The following is an 8,897-nucleotide window of genomic DNA, read 5'->3' as shown; positions in this document are numbered from 1 at the left end:
TTGGAAGAATAATGTTACTTATTTATAATGTAAATATTAAATGAAAAGGAACAGACCCCTGCAACACCCAGTTACTCATGGTAATTCAGCACCATCAATACCAGCACCATTTAGCATGTTAGCATGCTAATATTTGCTGATTCACACTAAACAAAAAGTACAGCTGAGGTTGATGGGAACGTGATTAGTTTTGCAGGTATTGGTTTATAAACCAAAGTACTGGACATATTACAATTTTGACCGGATGATGGCTAAAATGCTCACTCATTTACGTGTTTTAAACCTCATTCCTGTAGCACTCTATAGTATCTCTCTAATATATATTTTAGGATGCCTGGGAATCGACAGACAGGCAAGTATGCATGCAGAGCTGAGGTGTGTGAGCTATTTATTTATGTTTTAGGAGCAGTGTCCCAGTCAGGATGCTCCTACATGTTATGCAGCAGGATAACAAGACACATTATGAATTGTGACTAAAAGATACTATACATACAGTGTTTATACTAGGAGATATTGGGTTTAGGGGTCCAACCCCAAGAATATTTGACTTAAAACTATGCAATTTTACATAATTTTGGACCATTATTTTTTACTATAGATAACTCCAAAAAAGCTTAAAGACAAAACTTACTATAGGGGAATATTTATTTTATTATTTACACAAATCACAGCCTTCGTCTGAACATTTAATTCTGGAAATTCTGGAAACTTTTAAATGATGTTCCATTAATTATATTTGTTCACAACTAAAAGAAGACGAATATTTCACTAATCATTTTACAAAAGGGATCGTGGAAGGACGTATTGATGAATTACAGCAGCGTCGTTCTCACCGCCCCCCACCCCCTCCCCCGTGCCGTCCGTCGGCTCGTCCAGATGCTCCACACATAGTTTTCATGTTCATACGTATTATGAGGTGCGGTGTATGATTATGTGTTGCACGGGGAAGCTGATACGGAGAGGGCAGAAAAGAGTACCGGCGGCATAAGAGCCGGTTCGCAAGAAAAAGTCATGGTACGCCAAGGAGTAAAATAAAGAAGTACCAGCCCACTTGAAGCACTGGATATTCTCCATCTCCATTTGATTTTAACCTTCTGTCTCTCTTCATCTCCCCCTTTTGTTCTCCTCTTCAGGCCTCCATGTATACAAACATGTCAGTCAACTCCTCTTCCTTTGCTGATCCCCTTCTTCCTCCTCACTTCTTCTCCAACTCCTCATCCTCTTTTCCCTCGTTTTTAATTTGGAAATCATTACATATGACTTTTCTCACTTTATTCCACTCGATAAAGGTTACGATCACTATGAATAAGGGGTAGTTACGTCGAAAGACAATAGCATATAGCCCTAGTGTCATGGTGAGGTTATTGAAAGGTGGTTTAATTGCAAGAGGATAGCACTGAAGGCCTACATGGCCCGCTACTGGTATAATGTGTACTATATTAAACTATAATGGAGTATAATTACATTGTGATATAATCATGTATAACATCACTGTATTTAAACAAAAAAATAAATATAACTTTGTGTGTTTGATTGTTTCCAGTGTACAATCTCTCTACAGATCATGCAGCACAGATGGCAAACTGATGATGATTGGTATGATATTCAAATAGCGGTGCGGCTGTACCTGTGATCTGATCTCCCAGTAACACAATGATGTGAAAAATGAATTTGCCTGTTGTAATTTACCGTAAAAAAGTATCATTAAATATGAATTGCAAAAAAAACCCGCAGTCCTGCTCTCACCTGTTCTTCACACACCTTAATCACAGATACGTAATAAGATATATTTGGATCAGATTCCAGTGAAGAGCAGTCAGAGAGTTTGGAGACGCAGGAGAAGGACGATCAGAAAGAAACTCTGCTCAGGTGGGTGATCTTAAATAAAATAAATTGAATTAATCCAAAAGTCATGTTAATGTTTTAGAAATTGATTCTCTTTACTAATGTTATTTCCAGGATGAGTTTTATGACTTAATATTGTGATAACTTGTATTTTGCAAAGTCATTATACATTTGTGTTTTAGGTTCTTTCACATTAAAATTCATGTTATGTTTTATATTTCTTTTTATTTTAATTTCTAAATTGAGAAATCATTAATCTAACTGAACTTGTGAGTTCTTAAAAGAATTTTCTAAAATGTAATTTTTTGGATCCTTTTTAAAATCTACCATGAAATAATTTTGGTTAACTGAAGACTTGTTAGAAATTATTTCATGTAAATCAGTTAAATCACAGCAGTCATAAGAGTGGAAAGTGTGAATGACCAGATTTGTTTCTGAGCTTACATCAGAGACTCTGAGAGGAAACCATCTCATCTTGAATCTCTTTACTCCACAGTCCAAATTGTTTTTGATATTTTTTGATGAAATTTAATCTCCTCTTTTGATACAAAATTTCATGATATCCAAAAGTTGCTGAGATATATTTTAGTCTGGACCAGTTTAGTGGTGGATTGACTAGCTTAGATTTCATCTCTAGAGCGACGCTGCATGATGTAACCAGAGGTTTGGCTGTAGATCTCTCTTTATACATGCAGCACTGATGACAAACTGACGCAGGGAAAATTAGTTCATATTACAATTCACTGTGATGTCCATATAAGCGTTAAGCCATAGGATATTTAGACATTTTAATAACTTGACCTCTTTGAATTTTATTTGAATAACCCGTGATGTAAAGAATACCACGAGAGGAACATGAACATATAAAATAGTGCCATCTGCATAAAAACGTATGTTGCAGAACTGATTCGGAAGAATAATATGTGCAATATAAATAGTAAATGAACAAGAATAAACCCCTGTGGCACCCTGTTACTGATGGTAAGGGGTATAAATTCAGCACCATAAAAAACAGCGCCATTTAGCATGTTAGCATGCTAATTTCTGCTGATTCGCACTAAAAAAAGTACAACTGAGGTTGATGGGATAGTCATCAGTTTTGCAGGTGTTTGTTTATAAACCAAAGTACCAGACAAATTAAAATGTTGACCGGATGATGGCAGTAGATCCCCAAAGTTATTCAGAGATATATTTTAGTCTGGACCAAACAAAAGACTAAACAAAAAGTAAAGATACGAACGAATGAAATGATAACTGAGACCCTATTTTAAGACAGAGATTATTTCCTCATCCTCCGTTTGATTTTAACATTCTGTCTCTCTTCATCTCCCCCTTTTGTTTCCTCTTCAGGCCTCCATGTATACAAACATGTCAGTCAACTCCTCTTCCTTTGATGATCCCCCTCTTCCTCCTCACTTCTTCTCCAACTCCTCATCCTCTTCTCCCATCAGCAAATGCTTCAGTTCCAGAATGAGCATCTACGTCTTCTCTGCTCTCTCCATCACCTGCATCCTCCTCCTCCCTCTCTCCATTCTCATCCTCTACCTGGGTTACCAACGGTGGAGGAAACAGCGCCCCGGTTCCACGGCTACAAGTCACTCTGACATCTTCACCTATCACTCCATCGCCATGCAGCTGATTAAATTCTTGGGGTTCATCATCTTCTTTTGTGGTGGCTACATCAATATCCCAGGGATGATGTTCGTGGGGATCAGGATCTGGTCCGTCATCGTCCTCGGACTGTCTCTGTTTCAACTCCTGACCTGTGTGGAGCGCTACCTGGCTGTTGTTCACCCCGTCACCTACCTGGGTCTGAGGCATGCGGGCGGCGTCAGGATCAGGAACATCAGCATTGGATGTGTTTGGTTACTGTGCTTTGTATGGATGGCTGTAACTCATCTAGCCAGCTCTGAGTTAAACTTGATCTTTTTTTATTGCAGTATGGTTTTCTTTTTAATTGCCATCTCTTTTGGCAGCATTTCAGTTCTCTGCGCTCTCAAGCGTCCAGGGCCGGGGGAAGTGGGTGGGAAACGGGAGCGGGTTGACCAATCAAAGCAGAGGGCTTTCTACACCATCATGGCTATAATGGGAGTGCTAATGTTACGGTTTGTGGGGAATATATTTTCTATTGTGATGTACAATTCATCTGTGATTGGTGACACGTGTTTCATGATGATGTCTTCTTTGTGGTTCGATCTGCCCATCAGTTTGGTGTTACCTCTGCTGTTTCTACACCGGGCAGGGAAATTACAATGCTGTAAACAAAACACTGAATCAGGATGAGGGTAAGATTACATGTGAGAGCATCATACCGTAAATTCTCAAATTAAAGCCAAGTTTAAATATTTCTGTTAGGTGTTTATCTGAGTCAGCAAGAGTCATATGGGTACCATTTAAAGTTTTAACAACAGGATGGTTAGACACAGGTAGATGTAGAGAATACCACGTACTGGTTTGGAGTGGAACCACTGACATATAAAATGGTGTCATCTGCATAAAAATGTATGTTGCAGCACAGATTTGGAAGAATAATGTCATTTACGATTTATGTATATATAAATTTACCAAGGATAGGTCCCTGTGGCACCCCATTACTGATGGAAAGAGGTGTTAATTCAACACCATCTATACCAGCACCATTTAGCATGTTAGCATAATATTTGCTGATTTGCACTTAACAAAAAGTACAGCTGAGGTTGATGGGATTGTCATTAGTCCTGCAGGTATTTGTTGATGAATCAAAGTACTGGATAAATTAAAATCCTCTGGGGACAACGGTTAAACATAATTTCATGGCAATCCATCTAAAAGCTGTTGAGATATTTCAGTCCAGACTAAAGTAGTAGACCGACCGGCAAAGATTAAATCTCTAGAGCTACACCGCATGATAAAGCCTGAACTAATGAGTCGTATGTGATAACATTAAATATCAAAGTCAAGCTAAAGATTTATATCTATACATTTACAAACCATAGTTAACGACTGCTACATTGTTGGCACAATGTAAATTCAGCTGTTGATGACTTTTATTTACATTTTGGAAATTTATTTAAGTGTTGAAGGAAGTTTTAGATGAAGATTATAAAATTATGTGTGCATTAATCAGTAAAGTTGTAGTATAATTATAGACTGTATAAAAGAAGTGGACGTAGTCGCCTTGATGTCACACATTGGTTTGCGGACTACGGTTTTGAAGTATCGAGTTCCGTACGTTGGCCAGCACCATCTTGTTTTTTTGCAACCAGAAGTGACACAAGAGGCTGGAGCTAAGAAGTGTGCAGTGAAAATGCTGTTTTTGAAAGGCTATACGCCAACATATATGGTTTGACGTTTTTACATTAGAGGACTGATCATCGCGGTAGCAGTGGGAGTGAGAATAAATCAATTTATTCCACTCGATAAAGGTTACGATCACTGTGAATAAGAGGTAGTTACGTCGAATGACAATAGCGTATAGCCCTAGTGTCATGGTGAGGTTATTCAAAGGTGGTTTAATTGCAGGAGGATAGCACTGAAGGCCTACACGGCCTGCTACTGGTATAATGTGTACTATATTAAACTATAATGTAGCATATTGACATTGTGTTATAATCATGTATAACATCACTGTATTTAAACAAAAGAATAAATGTTATAATAAATTACTCTGTGTTTGAGTTGTACAATCTCTCTACAAATCCCGCAGCACAGATGACAAACTGATGATGATTGGTATGATATTCAAATAGCGGTGCTGCTGTACCTGTGATCTGACCTCCCAGTAACACAATGTTGTGAAAAATTAATTTGCCTGTTGTAATTTACCGTAAAAAAGTATCATTAAATATGAATTGCAAAAAAACCCGTAGTCCTGCTCTCACCTGTTCTTCACACACCTTAATCACAGATACGTAATAAGATATATTTGGATCAGATTCCAGTGAAGAGCTCCCAGAGATAATGTTGGTGGGGTCCGGCGTCTTGTCTGTCACCTCCTTTGGACTGGCTCTGTTTCAACTCCTGACCTGTGTGGAGCGCTACCTGGCTGTTGTTTACCCCGTCACCTACCTGGGTCTGAGGCAGGCGGGCGGTGTCAGGATCAGGAACATCAGCATTGGATGTGTTTGGTTACTGAGCTTTGGATGGATGGCTGTATCTTATCTATCCAGCCCTGAGTTCGGCTTGATCTTTTATTATTGCGTTATCATTTTCCTTTTAATTGCCGTCTCTTTTTGCAGCATTTCAGTTCTCTGCGCTCTCAAGCGTCCAGGGCCGGGGGAAGTGGGTGGGAACCGGGAGCGGGTTGACCAATCAAGGCAGAGGGCTTTCTACACCATCATGGCTATAATGGCAGTGCTACTGTTACAGTTTGGGGGGAATCTGTTTTCTACTGTAATGTACAATTCATCTGTGATTAGTGACACGTGTTTCATGACAATGTCTGCATTATGGTTCTCAATGCCCAGCAGTTTGGTGTTACCTCTGCTTTTTCTACACCGGGCAGAAAAATTACAATGCTGTAAACAAAACACTGAATCAGGATGAGGGTAAGATTACATGAGAGAGCATCATACCGTAAATTCTCAAATTAAAGCCAAGTTTAAATATTTCTGTCAGGTTTTATCTGAGTCATCAAGAGTCATATGGGTACCATTTAAAGTTTTAACAACAGGATGGTTAGACACAGGTAGATGTAGAGAATACCACGTACTGGTTTGGAGTGGAACCACTGACATATAAAATGTTGTCATCTGCATAAATATGTATGTTGCAGCACAGATTTGGAAGAATAATGTCATTTACGATTTATGTAAATATGAATTGACCAAGGATAGACCCCTGTGGCACCCCATTACTGATGGGAAGAGGTGTTAATTCAACACCATCTATACCAGCACCATTTAGCATGTTAGCATAATATTTGCTGATTTGCACTTAACAAAAAGCACAGCTGAGATTGACGGGATTGTCATTAGTTCTGCAGGTATTTGTTGATGAATCAAAGTACTGGATAAATTAAAATCCTCTGGGGACAACGGTCATACATAATTTCATGGCATCCATCTAAAAGGTGTTGAGATATTTCAGTCCAGACCAAAGTAGTAGACCAACCGGCAAAGATTAAATCTCTAGAGCTACTCCGCATGATAAAGCCTGAACTAATGAGTCGTATGTGATACCATTAAATATCAAAGTCAAACTAAACATTTATATTTACTCTTTTATGAACCATAGTTAACGACTGCTACATTGATGGCACAATGTAAATTCAGCTGTTGATGACTTTTATTTACATTTTTTAAATTCATTTTAGTGTTTCAGAAGTTTTTATATGAAAATTATGAACCTATTTGCGCATTAATCAGTAAAGTTGTAGTATAATTATAGAATGTATAAAAAAAGTGGACGTAGTCATTGTGATGTCACATATTGGTTTGTAAACTACAGTTTTGAAGCATCGAGTTCGCATTTTGGCCGTCATTATCTTGTTTTTTTGCAACCAGAAGTGATACGAGAGGCTGGAGCTAAGTAGTGTGCAGTGAAAATGTTGTTTTTGAAAGGCTAAACGCCAACATATATGGATTGAAGCGTAATATTTCGTTAGGTAAAAACATGTTGTGAAAATTGGAAATCATTTACATCTGTCTTTTCTCACTTTATTCCACTCAATAAAGGTTACGATCACTGTGAATAAATAGTTTCGTCGAATGACAATAGCATATAGCCCTAGTGTCATGGTGAGGTTATTCAAAGGTGGTTTAATTGCAAGAGGATAGCACTGAAGGTCTACACGGCCCGCTACTGGAATAATGTGTACTATATTAAACTATAAAGTATCATATTGACATTGTGTTATAATCATGTGTAACATCACTGTATTTAAACAAAAGAATAAATATAACTTTGTGTGTTTGATTGTTTCCAGTGTACAATCTCTCTACAAATCACGCAGCACAGATGGCACACTGATGATGATTGGTTTGATATTTAAATAGTGGTGCGGCTGTACCTGTGATCTGACCTCCCAATGACACCATGATGTGAAAAATACATTTGCCTGTTGTAATTTACCGTAAAAAGTATCATTAAATATGAATTGCAAAAAAACCCCGCAGTCCTGCTCTCACCTGTTCTTCACACACCTTAATCACAGATACGTAATAAGATATATTTGGATCAGATTCCAGTGAAGAGCAGTCAGAGAGTTTGGAGACACAGGAGAAGGATGATCAGAAAGAAACTGCTGAGGTGGGTGATCTTTAATAAAATAAATTGAATTAATCTAAAAGTCTTATTGATGTTAAGAAATTGATTATCTTTACTAACGTTATTTCCAGGATGAGTTTTATGACTTAATATTGTGATAACTTGTATTTTGCAAAGTCATTATACATTTGTGTTTTAGGTTCTTTCACAATAAAATTCATGTTATGTTTTATAGTTCTTTATATTTTAATTTCTAAATTGGTATAACTTGAGAAATCATTCATTTAACTGAACTTGTGAGTTCTTAAAAGGATTTTCTAAAATGTAATTTTTGGATCCTTTTTAAAATCCACCATGACTTAATTGTAGAATAATAATAATAAACAGTTGAAAACTTGTTAGAAATTATTTCATGTAAATCAGTTAAATCACAGCAGACTTAAAAGTGGATAGTGTGAATGACCAGATTTGTTTCTGAGCTTACATCAGAGACTCTGAGAGGAAACCATCTCGTCTTGAATCTCTTTACTCCACAATTCAAATTGTTTTGATATTTTTTGATGAAATTTAATCTACTCTTTTGATACAAAATTTCATGACAAGTTGCTGAGATATATTTTAGTCTGGACCAGTTTAGTGGTGGACTGACTGGCTTAGATTTCATCTCTAGAGCGACGCTGCATGATGTAACCGGAGGTTTGGCTGTACACAGATCTCTATTTATTCATGCAGCACTGATGACAAACTGACACAGGGGAAATTTGTTTATGTTACAATTCACTGTGATGTCCATATAAGCGTTAGGCTATAGGATATTTAGACATTGTAATAACTTGACATTTTTTAATTTGATTTGAATAACCTGT

This window comes from Sebastes umbrosus, chromosome 22 (assembly GCF_015220745.1).
Source record: "Sebastes umbrosus isolate fSebUmb1 chromosome 22, fSebUmb1.pri, whole genome shotgun sequence".
Classification (NCBI taxonomy): Eukaryota; Metazoa; Chordata; class Actinopteri; order Perciformes; family Sebastidae; genus Sebastes; species Sebastes umbrosus.
Note: the sequence above shows the minus strand (reverse complement) of the source record.